General features: G+C 50.8%; 1 protein-coding gene across 24 annotated transcripts in view; it reads left to right on the top strand.

The window, feature by feature from the left end:
• The window catches only part of Rbfox3 (RNA binding protein, fox-1 homolog (C. elegans) 3), a 421,838-nt gene that overhangs the window by 89,205 nt on the left and 314,432 nt on the right, over positions 1-18,201 (top strand). For 22 of the 24 annotated variants that reach the window (NM_001285437.1, XM_030246136.1, XM_017314662.2 and 19 more), the window contains exon 2: positions 10,977-11,115. The gene's annotated coding sequence lies outside the window, so the exon portion shown is untranslated. Of the gene's footprint in view, positions 1-9,114; positions 9,743-10,976; positions 11,116-18,201 lie in introns of those variants that run through there. The other 2 variants (XM_030246130.1, XM_030246132.1) reach the window with 2 other exon arrangements.

Below are 18,201 nucleotides of genomic sequence, written 5' to 3'. Positions count from 1 at the left end.
AGGAAAGCATTTAATTGGGGTTGGCCTACAGTTTCAGAGGTTTAGTCCATTGTCATCATGATGGGAAGCATGGTGGCATGCAGGCAGACCTGATGCTGGAGAAGGAGATGAGAGTTCATCTTGATCCACAGGCAACAGAAGTGAGTGCCACACTAGGCATGGTTTAAGTATCTGGTCCTCAAAGCCCTGCCCCTAGTGACACACTTCCTCTAATAAAGCCACACCCACCCCAGCAAGGCCACACCTCCTAATAGTGCTATTCCCTATAGATCTATGGGGGTCATTTTTATTTAAACCACCACAAAAGATTTATTTTATTTTTAATTGTATATGCACGTGTATCTATGTGTGGGTATGTGCACGTGAATGCAGGTACCTACAGGTCAGAGGGTATCAGATACCCTGGAGCTGGAGTTACAGGCAGCTGTGAGACGGGTGATGTGGCTGCTAGGAACTGAACACTCTAAGAGCAATACACACTCAGCCATCTCTCCAGGAGGCCTTGCCCCTGCTTCATCTTGATGTGTGCTCGCAGCCTCACTGAGCTGTGCTGACCCTCAGAGGTCTTCCTTATGCCATGGAAAATTCCATGAGCCCCAAATTCATATGCTGGGTTCTAAAAAGACATCAGAAAGATCTTAGAAAGAAAACAAATTCCTGAGATGACATAGAGCAAGACAGGACCTTCCAGGTGGCAGAGTGGAGGACTCTACAGGCTCAGACTCGATCTGGACTCAGACAGCCTCTCTGCTGGGCTGTGACCCATGCTTCACACCCAATGGATAGGAATGCAGTCGACAGAGCACCACCCTGCCTGCTCTGTAACCCAGCTGTTCCATCCTCCTGCCAAACATCTGTTGGTCCCATGAAAGCCAAGCTAAGAACAGGGCCTCATCAGTGCCAGAGAAAGTTCTCTGGAGGTCTGTGTTCATCTCCCCAGACATAGGGAGGTCTTGGGCAGATTCCAGGTGTTTCTTGGTAGCTGCTGGTGAGACTGAGCATAAGAGATGAGCATAAGAGGGACAGCTGTGCCTTGTGAGCACATCAGAGAGAGCCCATCAACACCCCCATCCTATGTGTGCTTTGCCTTTAGCCCTTTGCCTATTGCTGGTGCTAACTAGGGAGAGGCCAGGGTTAGACTCACAGACAAGGTGGACTGGGATGAATCCTAGATATCCATGCTGCTTCCCTGTCTCCTCAATTCATGAGCAATGATACAGGCCTTGGTAGCCTGGTGGGGCCTTCCCACTAGAGCCAGTTTGAAAACCCACTGGGGCATGCCTCTCAACCCAAACATTCAATGCTGCATATAGCGGTCGATGGCCACTTTCCCTAGAGGAACAAAGTCCTAGGTTTGACTCTTCCATTAGAAGGCTCAGAAGCCTTAGGGGGTTGACATTCATCGGCTCAGGTCATCCCTTGTATAGGTGTAACCAAGTCACCTGGAAGATGTCCTTGTCTGTCCATGTGGGGAACACCATCTTAAAGGTCCCATGGGAGACAGGCAAGCTTTTGACACTTTTTGTCAATCTCATGCCACCCAAGAGGATGCTTATGTTGCTCAGCTGTGGCACCACTGTGCCCAGGTGTCAAGAAAAGGGTCATTAGCTGGGAGAGTTGAATGACAAATGTTACCCCATGTTGCTTCGGCATCATCTCCTTGTTGACAGACGTTCTATTCCCTTCCCCTCCCAGAAGGTCTGTGAGGTGTCTACATAGGGACCTGGATAGCTTCCTTCTGGTGGCTAGAATTCTTCCAGGGCAGAACAGAGCAGGCTTGCCTGGGAATTCTTCCGAACACTTGTGCACTACAAATGTCACTGCGTCTCTTGCAATGATTCTTAAAACACACTGCTGTCTTAAGCCATTTCCCTAATGTGCGTGCTGGAAGAGTGGGCTGTGTGCAGAGAAGCAATAGGCTCTAGGTTGGGAGCAGTTGAGAAATTCCTGCAGGGAATGCAGTCAGGCTGTAGGCAGAAGTTGGGGGAGGGATCCAGGGCAGATCAGAACTCCGGGCAAGGGAAAAGTTTCATGCCTATCTGTCTGGGAAAGTTTGTGGCTAAGTTTGCTGGCTTTCAAGTCCACCTTTGAGCTCCCTGGGGCCTCCCTTGAACACACTTTCATTTCGGCTTGGTTTTTCAAAAGTTCAGAATCTGTTAAGGTGGCAATCTCTTCTAGTTACAGTGTCTCGAAGGAGGCTACCTAGTATCCTGGCATTACAATGTCTCAAACGAGGTTACCTAGTATCCTGGCACACTATCTTCTACACTCAGTGGAAACAAAATTCTGCTTTGCCTGTGGGGTCCACTCAATCTGCCTCTGGGGTTACTCTGTAGCTTGGGCACCCCCTGCTCCCTGAGTCCAAGGCCAGCACTCCACACCCCTCAGCGCACCCTTCTCTCACCCTCATGCCATGTCTCCTCTCCCTACCTCCTCCACTCCCCACTTCTTGTGTCTTCACTCCTTGGGTACTCCCACTCCTTCCTCCCCTCTCACCTTTCTGCACCCCAATTCCACTCCCGCTATGCCCTCTTGCATCTGCCCCCCCCCATCTTCTTGTCCCTCTTATCCCCCTGCCCTCAAGCCTGCCAATAACCAGGTGCCCCTCCCTATTACCCCAGAGTCCCCTGCTATCTTTCTCTCTCTCCTGTTGCTGTACTCAGATTTTCTGTGCCTCTCTCCTGGCCTGGGACTCATATACCACTTCTGCCCCCAAGAATAAGACCAACTAAGTCCCTCATCTTCAGTCCCTGGGTAGATACAGAACTTGACAGAAGGCCAGGTAGAGATGGCAGCCCCAGGATTGGTGCAGAGAACACGGTGGTTCTGGGAACCAAGCATGGGGTTAACATTAGGAACACGGTAACCTTCAAATTTCAGAATAAAAATGCTCACAGGCAGCTACTGCACAGAAATAGGGTGGGCCTCCCCATTTCCAACTTCTCCCCCACCCCACCTAAGTCATTTACTTCCTGCTCAGCTGGGCACCTGAATGTGCCCCTGTCTATTTCTACCTGGTCTGTCCGTGCTAGTTCTCTAGGTGCTCAGAGCTAGTTTTTGGTCTGGCTTCTGGCTAAGATGGCTTCCCCCAGGCAGGGTAGGGTTTGCTTCCTTCTGGCCTATTGGGCCTTCTGGCTGGAGCTCTGTAGTGAGGTGGTCAGCTGTGTGGACCTGACATCTGCATAGCTCAGGCAGGCCACCTGCATGAGTAGGTTCACAGCTCTGATGCTCCTTCATTCAGAAAGCTGTTCACGGCACCCAGCCCTTCCTCATGTGTCCACCAAAGGTGTGCTCGTGCTCTGAGCTGCAATCGCCAGCCTGGCCCAAGTGCTCTGCAGTGACAGCAAAGGGTGATGCTCCACAGTTGTGTGGCAGAAAGGCCTTGCTCTTTGGTATGCATTGTGCCTGGGGCCTTGAGGCAAGGACAGGGAGAGCCTAGCTGGCCTCCCGGCCTTACTCTGTCCACTGTATGTTCTATCATGTCCATTGGCTGTCCATATCCCCACCTGACCCTGCACTGCTGAAGGGCCACACAGGATACACTCTTAGTTCCTGCTGCCTGGTTCAGTTGGGCACAGGCTGTCTGTCTTTTTTGAATTCCTGAAGGAAGTAGGGGGTTGCCTGGGTTTCCCACAGACTCTTGCCTGTTTTTAGCACAGCGAGAACCTGTCAGGATCAACTTCATGGTTTTCTCCCCTCCCCACATCCTCTGCTATTGCAGCTGAGTTTCTCTTTACAGCAAGAGAGCACGCGCGCACGCGCGAGTGTGTGTGTATGTGTGTGTGTGTATGTATGTGCGTATGTGAGCATGTGTACATAGGTGAGTGTGTGGATGTGTGTGAGTGTGGATATGTGTGGGTGTATATATGTATATGAGAGTGAGTGTGCATGTATATGAGTGTGTGTGTGAGAGTGTGTGCATGTGTGTGAGTGTGTGTATGAGAGTGAATTGCATGAATGTGAGTGTGCATATGTGTGTATAAGTGTGTGTATAAGAATGAGTGTGTGAGTGTTATGTTTGTGAGTGTGTATGTAAATGTATGTGAGAGTATATGTGTGTATGTATGTGTGTATGTGTGTGGGTGTGAGCGTGTATGTATGAGAGTGAGTGTGTATGTATGTGAGTGTGTATATGTATGTGTGTGTATGAATGTGTATTATGAATGTGTATGTGTGTTTGAGAGTTATTGTGTACATGAGTGTATGTTTGTGTGTGTGTATGTGTGTGTGTATGTGTGTAGTGATGATTCAGGAAGGAAATGGCTTGTCTACCAGTTGACCTGGGCTACTAGGTAAAGTTAAGTTTTCTGTCTTTTTATCAATCCATATTTCTGTTGATCCCAGTTATCCATCTAGCCATCAATCTGTCTGTCCACCCATCTATATATTGAACCATTGATCTATCTATCTATCTATCTATCTATCTATCTATCTATCTATCTATCCTTTGATCCATTGAGTGGATGATTGATCGTTTCACCCACCCATTCATTGATCTATCCACATTACCATTGATGTACCCACCTTTGATTTGTTCACACATCCATCCATCTACCCACCCACCCACCCACCCACCCATCTTTTGACCCATCAATCCATTGACCCATCTCTCCACCCTGTACCACTGAGAACCTAGACTGTATCAAGCACTGTGTTTGTAGTGCCAAATTCCCCAGCCTTCGAGGACCTGAGTGGAGTGATGCAGAACATCGAAATACAATAGCAGTGAGCAAGGAACTTGGGGGCAGTAGCTTTGCCTTAGTTGTCAGAGGAGAGCTCTATAAAAATGTCTGAGCGAGGAGATGGGGCTGGCAGCTTCTAACCCATTGCAGAGGCACAAGGTCGCTGTTGGGCGAGAGAGTGCCTGGATGTTGCTCTAAGCTGCGCAACAGCTGGTGCCCTCCTCTGGAAACACCCTGGTCCTAGGATTCTGGGTTTCCCTGTCTTCTTCTCCCTTTGAGGCACCTTGCTCCTCTGTGCAAGTCTTCCTTACCCACCAGCTCCTGGAGAGTCTCAGCTGTGACCGTATATCATCTCTGCCATCTCTACTCCCTGCCTTCTTGCTGGCTGCTCTGTGCACATCTGCAGCTTCAGACAACATTCATGCTTTCTATAAACCCTTAGTTAACTATCACCTGGAAATGGGTTATCTGCAAACACAGCAGCTTAAAACAACAGTCGTTTATTGGCTCTCGGTTTCTGGGGTTCCAGAACCGGCAAACAGCTTAGCTTATGCTTAAGAAAAGAAAAGAAAAGAAAGGAAAAGAAAGGAAAAGAAAAGAAAAAGCTCAAGGTATCTCAAAGGTTTCTCACTGACAGTGTGTCTGGGCTGGAGGCATCTGAAGCCAGCTTGTGATGAAGGCAGTGGACTCAGCCTCCTCCTCCTGCCCATGTGATCTCTCGGTAGAGCTGGTCCCATGAAGTGATGAGAGCAGCCCAGGTGCCATGCTGTCTTCGGTGACCTGAGTTTGCATATGCCTGCCTTACTGGTTGTATCTCTTGTTCACACAGATGACCCAGCTAGGAGGTGAGGAACAAAGAGGGTAGAGAGTTAGGATCACATAGTCACTCTGGAGGCTGGTTACCATGGCCCCCAAAGCAGGGAGGCCTCTTCCTTAAACCTTAGGTCTAAGCACACAACTACTCCCAGCTACTCCTGTGTCACCTCAGGTCTGTTCAGTCTTAACAGCCCCACAAGCCTTGAAATATATTAACCTTTAAACAAGCAAATAAAAAATTCAGGATTTCTGTGCAACCAGGTTGATCTGGAGCACACTATCCACCTACCTGCTCGATACGTGCTATTTTTAACATAGGAAAGGGGATAACGATAACAATGGCCCCACTGAGGTCCTGTTGTGGTACACCATTCCTAGAGAGACCAGAACAAATGTCTGCTCGCCCTAGATAGGGAACCAACAACAAACCAAAATCTGGCCATCATCAAGACCAACTTGATAAAGCAATGAATTGTGTTGCCATTGCTTACAGAACTATGAGTGAGGGGTGACTTACAGGAACAGGATTGAGTCAAAGACAGCTGTGACACCAAAGCTCACCCTAGCCTGGGTGATGGCTCAGGAAGGCTGGAGACCTGAAGCACACTGCACAAGCTGGAGGCATCCATCAGATTGGAGAGTGTCTTTATTAAGCAGTTTAGATGGTCTGAGCCTTTTACAGGTAACTTAGCTGAACTCTGTTTCTTTTAGTGTTTCAGTTAGTGTGAGATTGTCTGTTAGATATACACTGCTTATATAGGCTTGGGAGGGAGGGACTTGGTGAGTCTACTCAGTTTCAGGGACTTCCTGAAGCTATTGAATTATTTGCTTTGTGAGCATAAGGAGCTTCCCTGTGGAATGAGTTTCATCTCATACCATCCTTAGAATGCTAAGAGGGAAGGTTTTATTTGGAAGAAATTTTTACACAATGAGCCCTTCCCAAGGTAACCTTTCCTGACACCCTAAGGCCCCCAACTCTATTGAGAAGCTATGGCATGGCTTATACTGCCTTTTATGCCAATCCCATGTCCACTGGTTTCTGTACACTGCTGACCACATCATCTGGTTTCCACCTTGCCCCTCCGAAAGCCTGCACGTCTCATCTGATCGCCTGGAGAGGCTGATTGAGATTCCTGGCTTGTTTTCACATGTCCGCGGGGTCCTCCCAGACACCAGGATGCACTCCTAAGACATGAATCTGCATAGCTTCCCGTTTAAAAATTCACCAAGTGACTTCATAAAGTCCTTGGTGTGGCTTTCAAGGCGCTGTGATCTGACTCCTGACTTCACAGGACAGCCCTGTCTCTGCTTTGTCCCATCTCTCTACACCCAGAAAGTCACTTTCCTGTGGCTTTCTCATTTGACACCTGCTGTCTCTTCCTCTGCCCTGCCTCTCCTTCTCTTTCTCCTCTTCTTCCTCCGTCTCCTCTCTCTTCTTCTTCCTCCCCCTCCTCTCCTCCTCTTTCTTCCCCATCCCTCTCTGGGGTCTGTCACCAGCTCCATCTGGGAAGCCAGAACACCCTCCCCCACGCATGTGGTGCTTTCTCCGTCTCTCTCATTGACATTTTATTCTGTCAGTTGCTCAAATGTCTCGATATAGCACTTGCCTTATGCCAGGCCCTAGGTGTGACATGGTACAAGGAAGATCCCTCCTTTTCAAGGCTTGTCCACCTCCACTGTGGTAGTCGGCTGGCTGTTGTGTCTCTACTGTAAGCTTCTTAGCAACATGTCCCCATGGTGTTCCTTTGTCCCCAGCATAGGAGGGACTCACAGTGGTGCTTTCTTTAAGGGTCAGCATGTGGAATGCTAGGTGATCAGCACTCCCTTGGTGTGCTAGGGCAGACCCAGACTGCCGTGTTAGGCTCCCTGTCATTGCAAAATGGGGATCTGGGGGACCAGAGAGGCACGTCATTAGGCGATATGCTACATAGAAGCACGAGAAGCTGGTTTTAGATACCCAGTATCCACAGACAATGTTGGGCACCATGGTAATTGCCTGTAGCCTCAGCCCTGGCTGGGTAGGGAGACAGATCTCCGGGGTTCACTGACCAGCCAATTTATCCTACCTGGTGAGCTCCAGCAAGACAACCTGTCTGATAAGTGACCAGAGTATGGGGAGGCAGACAGCTGCTGCCAACTTCTGCCAGCCACACATGCATGCGCACACACATCTTTACACATGTGTGCATCCACAGTCCCCTCGTGCCCACACACAAAGTAAAAAGATACATTTGAAAGGTGAACACCTGGGAGGCTTTGGCAATGGGAGGGAGACAGGACCCAAACATCTCTACTTCGTTAAAATCTGCTTAAACCAGAAGCCTGGTGACTCGGCCGTAGCTGGGCTGGGCTGGGGCGTTTTTGTTTTTGTTTTTATCTGGGCCATTTATGATTTAAGGTGCAGAGTTCTCCTGCTGCTGGGTCCAGCCTCATAGCTGGAGCTCCTGGGCTCCTGGGCTGAGCTCAGGTCAGACAGCCCCCCAGCCTTCCCTCTACAAACTGTTCCCCTGACCTTGGGGAGAATCGCTTCCCAAATTACAGCCCTCCGCTTTGGGAGTGTTAAACACAGCGCGGAGAACACATAAATTACATAAGGCCCTTCTCATTGCCGCTGGGTGCCTGGAATAATGTCACATTTCACCAAACCAAAAGGTACACTGTATTATTAAAACAGGCTGGCATTAAAGGAAGAAGTGGAGCCGCAGTAACACTGTCAGACTCCCACCACACGTCAGAATAATGAACCCGGGGACAGGATCCATAAGGCACGAGGGGAGTGAAGGGTGAAGGCAGCTCCGCAAGAGCCATTTAAAAACGGGAGGAGGAGGAGGCGGCAGCTCATTTTCTTGGAATATTGCATTTCCCTGTATCTTTACTACTGAAATATGGCATGCTGTGCCGTGCTTCCCTCTGGGTTAGAGGCACAGTGAGTTGTGCTTTCTGGGTTCAGGCCTCATCTTAAATGCTCCTGTTGGTCCTTAGTCTGTGTGCCATACTCTGTGTGTGCATGTGCGAGTATGTATGCCTGTGTGTATGCATTGTGTGCATGTGTGTGAGCAATTGTGTGTGTGTGTGTGTGTGAAAATGTGTGTATGTGTGTGTATGTGAGCGTGTGTGTGCCTGTGCATGAGTGTGTGCATGTTCATGCACATGAGTGTGAGTTTGCGTGTGTGTGCCTGTGTGTGAGTGTATGTGCATCTCTGAGCATGTGCTTGTGCATGTGTGGGTGTGAGTGTGAGCATGTGCATGTGTGAGTGTGCACATGTGTGTGCATGTGAGTGAGAACATGTGTGAGTATGTGCATTGTGAATGTGTGTATATGCCTGTGTGCCTATGTATATGTATTGTAAGTACATGCATGTTTGTGTGCATGTGCACGTGTGCGAGTGTGTGAGTGTGTGTTTGTGTGTGTGTGTGTGTGTGTGTGTGTGTGTGTGTGTAGACCAGGGAGAGGTTCTCTACTCTTGATGTGGAGGCAGGAGGATCAAACACACACACACACACACACACACACACACACACACACACACACACACACACATCCTTTCTGCTTTTCATTTGGAATCCTATAAATAAAGCCATTTTCTCAGGTTAGATAATTATTTATAAAGAGTTAGTGGTGTCCCCAGACCACCCAGCCATGTGTAGTTTTGGGGGGGACGACTTTGGGGAAAGTCTGCCATAGTCTTTGCTGCAGGGCTTTCTCCACAGGAGTTGCTGAGAGTGTTACAAAGTCTTGGGATATGATAGCTTCTGTTCATCTTGTAGAATGTGTGTGTGTGTAGGGGGTCATGTTCTTTGCCAACAGTGGACAGCTTTAACCCTTCACACTCCAGTGACCTAGGTTCCTGGAGTTAAAGGGATAGTCTGTGTTCGTGTGTGTGTGTGTGTGTGTGTGTATGTATGTGTGTACATGCACATACATGTATAGGGGACATCGTGGGAACTCAGAATTTCCCACTTGTCCTCCCTGCAGCTGCAGAGAGGAGGAGGCTGAGGTTGCTAGCAGACCATTTTGGGGGGCAGGTTTAGACATGCCATGTGTATTCCTCAGCCGGAACATAAGCTTGCCCAGCTCAAATTTGGGGACATGGTACTACACTCTGCACACACAGTACACAATGGGGGCACAGTAACTATGCTTCTGAGAGCGAGGAAAACTCAGTCCCACCCTCACAAATGAGAGCCTGTTGCTGACAACAGGAGTAGCAGACTGTGATCTTGACCCTGGGGCCCTGCAAAGGGTAGGTATCTATCTCCTCTTTCCCATCTTTCAGCCAGCCCTGGCCTGGCTCCTCTCCTCCTCCACCCTGCCACGCTCCTCTGACATTGTGGTGGGGATTGCCAGAGTTGGGTACAGGAGTAACAATCCCACGAATCTACAAAAGCTGGGGCTGCGTGGCTGTGTGGCTGCTGGGGTATGGCTGGGGCCTTAGGCCTCCAGCCTGTGTTCTGGGATATTCTGTGCAGTGGATGATGGATGGATGGCACTTCGCACTGCAGAGCGAAGGAAATGAGCCCCCGTGGTGGAGGATCGGCTGCCGCTCAGTTTTCTCCCACCCAACCTGGGTCAAAGCAAACAAACCGGCCTGAGGCTTTTGGTGGGACATGGCCAGGCGGGTGTGGGATGGTGAAGATTTTGGTTGAGTGTTCTGAGCCTGGATGGTTTTACTGGAAAAGGTCTATGTGCAGAATTTCTGGGGTTGGAGCAGGGAGAGAGCTATGCAATTATAGAGGGCGAGCACCCTATGTGACAGTGGACACGAGGTGTGCTATGGGCACCAGGAAGAGTTACCCTGCGTATACAGTGATATTCTGGAGTCCCTGGGTACAGGGATGAGGGAGTGCAATAGGAGAGGTTCCAGAGCTCACGAGTCCTATCGGCAGCGAGAGGTTTACCACGAGACCACCTGTGATAGCTTAGCTCGGGGTCTGTCATCTGGTCTTACTTTCCTAGACCTCAAATCCTGTGAACTGGGAGCTCCCAAAGGCTGAGTTAGTTCACCATGGTCATCAAAGCAATGTTGGGTGTTTCTTCCGATTGACTGCCCTGGGAGGGTTGTGGTTAGAACGGGACATGATCTGACCATTCCTACTAAAAGAGAGGGACGAAGTATCTGTGGAGTGTGTATGTGTCGGGTTAGAGTCTAAGATGGAGGAGACAGGGACTGAGGCTAGAAGGAGCCATCGGAGAAGGTGGGGGACATCTTGGGGAGGGACAAGCGTCCATGGGATTGGGGAGTCAGAGGACATGGGCTGCCTGAGAGGGCAATGGCTCTGGCAGGTGGCCGAATGGCCGAGAGTGGGTGCCAGGCAGAGCCTAGGTGCCCATGGATGGGCGGGTACCACATGACTGATTCCTGGTGGCAGGCTCTTGACTGTGTGCCAGCATTTGTTATATTAAAGGGAAGGGACTATTTCCAAGGCAGGGCATTTATTTTTGTTTTTTGTTTTTGTTTTTGTTTTCCTTCTCTTCAGGTTGAAAAGCTGCCTGTGAGAACCTAGTGCTTTTTTGCGATCCCACTCTGCGTGGGCACACACACACTCCATACTGAGGAAGCTTCATCAGTTCTTCCACGGGCCCCTGGCTACAGGAAAGTAGACGACACCCCAACAGGTAAGGCCACAAGGCTACCCTGCTCTGCCTTGGCATCAGAGTTTGCGTCGAGAATCACTAATAAGGCCACTTCAGTAGTGGGGCAGTAGCAGGGTGTCCTATGCCTGTGTTTGCAGTTCATTGCGTCTTCGTGGCTTCTACAAGTTGGTCAAGTCACAGAGAGTCCCCAGGTCCCCAGGAAATCACGGCCATTGACTTTGTTCTCTGTGTCCTGACACTCATCAGCACAGTTTGGGGAACTTAATCTGGGAAGTAGAATAGCTCCTGCCAGGTTGTCAGTATGAGATGTATAAGTGGCCAAGGCTGGGATTTGATCCTCCAACATAATGTCCAGGTTGCCCTCAAGCCAGTGAGCAGCAGTGAGCCTCCATCTTGCTGCTAAGGTGATAGAGTGATTCCCTGTCCCTCAGGCTGAGCAGCAGGTTCTGACAGGAGCCACCAGGGCCAGTGTCACACTTAGAGGTTTCAAATACAGCCCACACGACTTAATTCATTTTCCGTGCTACCTACAGGGCTTGGGGACTCTTGATTTTGATAATTGCCTAGGCCTGTTTGTAGACCCCAAGAAAATGCTACATGTGTGATTTCAGTTGTATGATATATGACGCTCGGGAGAAGGTTGTGAGAACCCTGGGAACTGTGTTTCCATGCTTCCTTCCTGGGAAGTTAGGGAGCCCCTCCTCCTGGCTCATCTGCATACTCATCAGCTAGGAAATGCCTCAAACTGGTCAGAGGACAACTTCTAGAGCAACCCCATCATGTGGCTTCTGAGGAGGGAGCTCGGGGCAGAGCTTGGTGGCAAGTGCCTTGTCTTGAGGAACCATTTCTCTGCTCCCCAGTGATGGACTTTGTTGGGCCAAGCATGTGGTAGGAACTGGACACAGGGCAGTGGCTGGCTTCTCCAGAGTCTGTAGGAAAGAACTCTGCATGGTGTCGATGTCTCTCCAGGAGCATGCACACTGTTCCCTCGTGACTGGCTGAAGCTCTCTTCCCTGAGGTTTCCTTCTTGTACGAGGCTCACTGGTCCACAGACTTTCCTATATATCAGCAATGCAGCCCATTCCGTGATCACGTGACCGTCTCTGCAGCATGCAGGAAAGGAATGAGCCCTCAGTAGACACAGTGCTTGGGTGTTTCAGTTTGGATCTTTTCCGGAGTCTGCAACAAGCTGACATTGGACAGTTGGCGGTTCTGACTGACCACGTGGTCATGAGGGGAAAGAGGGTCAGCATGCTGGGTGGGCGAGCAGTGTCACTCTCAAGGTCAGGCACCATCAATGTGTGCCCACATTTCTCAGTGGGTAGTCAGGTTGTTGAATGCAGCCTGTTGTAGATGGAGGATTGCCTGAGTCCGAGCAGCTCTGATGAGCTCAGGAAAAATTCCTCACAGAGTTTGTAAGCTAATGGGGGCAGGGCGGGGTTCTGGGGAATAAGCTGCCATGTGTTACAAGTAATGTCCAGGGGTGCAAAGGCCTCGGAGGACAAATGTGGTGTGATGAACTGATCAGTACTGGGGAACGGAGGCACCCACTGTTCATGCAAGATGGTGTGGAAAAGGAAGTGAGAGAGAACCTTCCAGATGGGTTTTGATGCCGATGCCCCGAGGTAGGGATGCATTGAGAAGATGGGTGTGAGGGCTAGGCTCAGGGTCGGATGGCTGAGTGGAAGTGGGCGGAGTGCAGAGGGGTCCAGTGCCCTGGGCTGTGATCAGAGGCCCTGGGGGATGGGGTGTTGTGATCTGCTAAAACCAACGGAATCCACGGAAGGGTTCTGAGTCAGGGCCTTCCTCCACTGTGTCAAGCCTGAGGAGATGAAGACAATGCTGCCTTCTGTGAGGGTCAAGGCAGGGAGCCCCATGTTGAAGCTGGAGTCAGCTGAGAGCTACTGTAGGGACGCTACTGTTCTTGAGGCTCAATCTGGACTGGGACTGGACCAGAGGAAGATGTTGGGCTAAGCTTGTCCTATGCTGACTGAGATGGCCCTGCTCAGTGAGCCCAAGCCACGCTGGGAGGTCCTCAGTGGACCCTTGTCACTCCGAGACCATGGCTTGTGGCTCCTGAGAGCCTCGGAGGGGCTGGGTCTTGCAGCTGGCCTCAGGCAAGCTCTAGTGTCCTGCTGCTGGGTGTTGCGGCTCCTGATTCTACTCCTGAGTGAGGACAGCTGGCCCACATTCACCTTCCTGGGCTTCAGAGAGCCAGTGTCCCCAGAAAGGGAGCTCTTTGGGGTCATTAAAACTGAAAGCACAAAGCCCAGCAGGTCCCCATGGACCTGGGAAGTCCAGAGCCCAAGTGACTTTACATGTAGCGTCTTTGCCTAGCACACACTCATTCTGACCTCTGTGCATTTAGAAAGTAGTTCTGACAGTTGTGTATCTAAGTCTTGTCCTTCCCATGGGGTGAAGGCAAGGGGAGTCTGGACTCACAGGGAGCCCATCTTCTAAGGGAGGTATGTCCCAGGTACCTGTGTGTGATCTGCATGTCTTTTGTAGCTCTAGGATGGTAGATCTCTGAAGGATGAGGTCAGGCACATGGATGAGCATCCAGGCATGTCAGGCTGCTGACTCCTGCACACATGCACATGCACACACACACACACACACACACACACACACACAGAGACAGACAAACACACACACACACACACACACACAGACACACACACACAGATACACACAGAGACACACACAGAGACAGACAAACATACACACTCACACAGACAGACACACAAGCACACACATAGAGACACACACAGACAGACGATGCCTAGTGATGTCAAACCCACCACGGGGTGTGAGAATCCCTTGCTCTGAGTCTTTGGAGAAGAACTTCTCCTAAGAGTGGTTTTGAGGTCAGAAGAGCCTGCTGTAGCCTACAGCCTGGACAGAGCTGGGTCACAGTTCCCGGAATGGCTTTGACATTGTAGCTCACTTAGTGTGATCTCTACTAATGTCAATGTGTCCTTGCTCAAGGGATGATGAGAGAAGAAATGATTTCCTCCTGCCTTTGACCCTGCCCTCTGCATTTCTTGCCTTTAGGCAGGACCTTGTCCTTAGGTCTTACTTAAAAGCTCACCTCTTTCAATATGGAGTCAATTTAGATCTAACAGTGCAGCCAATTCCAAGACTTCATTAAAAACATGGGTGGACATTAATCTGCTGCAAAATGAGGTGTTGTAGTGGCCAGTCTGCGGGCAGCAGTCCATCAGACATGCTGGAAGGAGACGTCTGTCACCCACTGGTACAGGGGACATACCAGCTTGCCCGGTCCCTTCTGCTGTTCAGCCATATTTGTATCCATTGCGGGTGTCACTCAGAGGAACCAGAGGCTGTGACCAGCTGTTCCTTCTCCAGATGTTTCTGAGAGGGGAGAGCTGCTCACGTTTAGGAGCCGAAGGGAAAGTCAAGTCTTCCACCTGCCTTCTGTGCCTCTTGTAGGCGACTGGGGCTGGGGTGGAGCATACATGTTTGTGGTTGAGCTGCCGACACCCTACAAGTGCTCAGCGTTGGAAGACATCCATCTCCAAGGCCCCCACCCTCGAGCTGCGTCCCATGAGCACGACGGGCAACATCCCATAAATCATCTCCGAATGAGCGTGTTTCCTGCACTCATCCATCATGCCCGGCTCTCCTCTGCTTGTTTTTAAAAGCTGTTAAACCAGAATCCATCACGGGGATGCTGCCGACACCTTGGGCTGAGCTGTACACAGGCTGCCTGAGTCTGTGGTGGTTAGAATATCCCCCCAGCCCCGCTTACTGAGGCCTCCTGGTGTGAGGAGGAGTGTAGGGAGGAGTGTGGGGAGGAGTGTGATCATGGCTTTACCCAGCCACATGGGAAGCCACTTAGAGATAGACCTTCCCATCTGTCTGTCCAGAGCCTGCCCTGCTGTGCTGCTGTCCCACTGTGCTGAGTTGCTGCTGGATAGAAGGGTTGGGGCCCATTGGCCCCACACAGGGCTTCCTGGGCAGGACTCCTGCAGTCATCTGGGCTCTCTCGAGAACCTGATGGTTTAATTAGGGAACTTCATTGGAATGAGCTCCCAGGATGCACTGGGCTCACCCTGGGGAAACCCATGGTTTTTCTACCCACTTTCCTCTACCTGCTGCCTTCTCCCGAGTTTCCCTCCTCTCCGTCCTCTCTATTCCTCCCTTTCTTTCTGCCTCCTCCTTTTTCTCCCCTCACCCCTCTTTCCCTCCTCCTCTCCTCTCCCTCCTCCCCTCCTCCCCCTCCTCCCCTCCTCCCCCTCTTTCACTCCTCCCCCTCTTTCCCTCCTCCTCTTCTCTCCCTCCTCCCCTCCTCTCTCTCTTTCCCTCCTCCCCCTCCTCCCCTCTCCCCTCTTCCCTCCCATTGCAAGACTTCCTTTCACCTTAGGTTTCTCTATGCCTCCTTCCCAGACCTGCTGGCCCAGCTCCATGCTCGGTCTCATTGTCCTCTTCCTTTCCCTGTAGTCCGGGACGGTTCACAGTCACATGACATCCAAGACTCATCAGGGGAGGTAAGAAGGCTCCTGAGATTCCGTCTTCTCCATGAGAACTCTCGTCTGAAACCTTCCAGGCTTTGGGATGATTCCTAAGCAACTGATACCGGGCCAGCTTCTAGACAGATGTTACAGGGCATGGTGGCATTTGTGATATTGTCTCCCACAGGCCTTGGTGGCTGCACCATCTCCTTTGTCCTCTTCCTGGCCTTGCATTTGTTGGTTGAAGGATAAAACCGCTTGTTGGAGTTGCTGCGACCTTTCCTAAAGAGTAGAAAACCAGGTCCTTACTTTTTCCTTGGTGGCTTGGAGCTCTGTGGTGGAGCTAGGAAGGGGCTGGAAGGGTCACAGAGGATCCCGGAGTTCCCCAGGTCTTGACTCTGGGGTTAAGTTGCCCAATTAGAATGCATTAGTTGCTAGGGTGTTAAAACATTAGTAACTATTTGGCTGTTCCACGTGTGGCTCCCACCCTGGACGAGGAAGGCATCTCTGGGCTTTTGCTAATCGTTATGAGGGGTGGGACAGGATGACCCTGAGGTGGGGCCCAGAGCATCAGGGTGGCCACACGAACTGAAGATTGGCTGGTTGTGACCAGGCCGTGTCTTACTGTTCTATGGCTGCAACAGTCTCACAGAATCCCAGCCATCAGGAGGCAGACAGGGGATCCCTGGAGCAAGCTGGCTAGCCCACAAGCATGCAAACATACAGATCAGATTTACATACATACAAGCCCACATAAATGCGTAGGTAGTTTAAAACAGGAGATGTTTATTCTTGATCTGTCCCAGAGGTCAGAACCCCCAGAGCAAGAGTTGCAGAGGCAATCAATTCCCTTCTGAACTCCTGTAGCAGTGCCACAGTGCGTGTGGCTTATGTCTGCATCTCTCCCATCCTGGCCTCCCCCATGTGTGCTGTCTGGTGCCTAACTTTACCTGCTTTCATCCTTTAAGGACTCTGCCATGTCTTTGGCCTCTGCTTAGCACAGACTCCCCCTAACTGGATGGTGCCTATGAAGTTCCTGTTTTCATGTGTGTTCTATCACAAGGATTGGGAGCTAGGATGTGACTGCCTTTGGGGAACACAATTCTCAATTCAGTATCCTCCATGGTTGCTGGTTGTATGTCTGTCTATCTGGGTGTTTGCATGCATGTGGGTTAGCCAGCTTGCTCCAGGGTTCCCCTGTCTCTGCCTCCTGAGGGCTGGGATTCTGGGAGACGGCCACATCTGCCTGGCTCTCATGTGCATTTGAATCCTCAAACCTGCACAGGAAGCACTTTATCCAGTGAGTTGTGATATGCTTAGTCCTGAAACCGTCTTGAGAGCCAGTTAAGAGCGAAGTGGCTGCACCTTCATCTCACCCTAACAATATCCTGTGCGTCACGTGATTCCGAGCACATCCTCTCATACAGGAGAGAGAAACTGGGGCCCTGTCATGCAAGGCCTCATAAAGGACTGAAGAGAGCATCCTGGAGGAAGTTGGGGGGGGGTGCTGAGCAAGGGAGGGAGGGAGGGTCCCTGGCGCGGGAGGAAGTGAACCTCAGTCTCTGAATGGACAGATAAGTGTTGGGAGTTAGGACTGCAGCAGGCCCAGCAGATACAGAGGCCAGAGGTGGGGGCTGGGAAAAGGCCCAGTGGAATCTCTGGGACTAAGAGGTAGAGAGCAGAGGAACCCATGGAAGGCCCATGAGGGCTCCAGGAGACAGAATAAATGTCACTGAGAGAGGGGACAGAGGCGATCGGAGGAGTAGGAGCTCCGAGCCGCATCCAGGTTTACCTGTTAGAGTCAAGCGTCCACAGGGAGACTGGTCTCAGTCCTCTCTGTGCCTAGGTGTCCCACTTTCTATCGAGATGATGAACTATCTGTGGACAGGGCTATCTTCAGGGAGAGCCACTGCTTACAGAAGGCAGGGAGCAACTATCTTGGTCCATCAGGATAGAGTCAACACAGAACAGCATTCTGGGGTATGGATAGCCCTGACCCACAACAATTATGGGCAGAAGTTGTGACCTAAAAGGCATACCCTGGACAGAGAGACAGGAGTGGTTCTTGGTGGGTCTGTCTGCATCCTGAGATTGCAGGGTCCTATCACGGAAAGCCACGAGGCTCTCTTATCCGTGTCATCTGAGAGTCAGATATGGGGCTCGCTGAATGACTCTCAGACAGGAGCCAAGGTAAAGTCCCTGGGTCTGGCTGCGTAGAATCTCCATCCTGTCTCTTTGTACAGACACAGCACACCGTTAGAGGGACAGCTGTGATTCCACTCGGAGAGTGAGCGTCAGCGGGCGTGTACCAATTGGGAGAAAGTCGTTTGTTATGGTTTGCAAGTTTTTCAGGGCTGGAGCTTCCAAAGGCACCTGTGTTCAGAAGAGGAGGGACTGGCAGAGGCCCAAGGAAGGGAGAACACAGAAGAGGGGACAGCGCAAGCTGGGCTTGAGCTGTGTTTGTGTGTGTGTGAATGTGTGTATGTGAGTTTGTGTGTGTGTGTGTGTGTGTGTGTGTGTGTGTGTGTGTGTGATGACACTATGTTGTGGGCATGTGTGTTTGTATGTGTTGTGTGTGCAAATGCAGATGTTGTGTGTATATGTATGTGCACAATGCATGTATATGTGTGAC

This window comes from Mus musculus, chromosome 11, assembly GCF_000001635.26.
Source record: "Mus musculus strain C57BL/6J chromosome 11, GRCm38.p6 C57BL/6J".
NCBI lineage: Eukaryota > Metazoa > Chordata > Mammalia > Rodentia > Muridae > Mus > Mus musculus.
The sequence above is the reverse complement of the archived record's forward strand: the minus strand, read 5'-3'. Positions and strand labels throughout refer to the sequence as shown.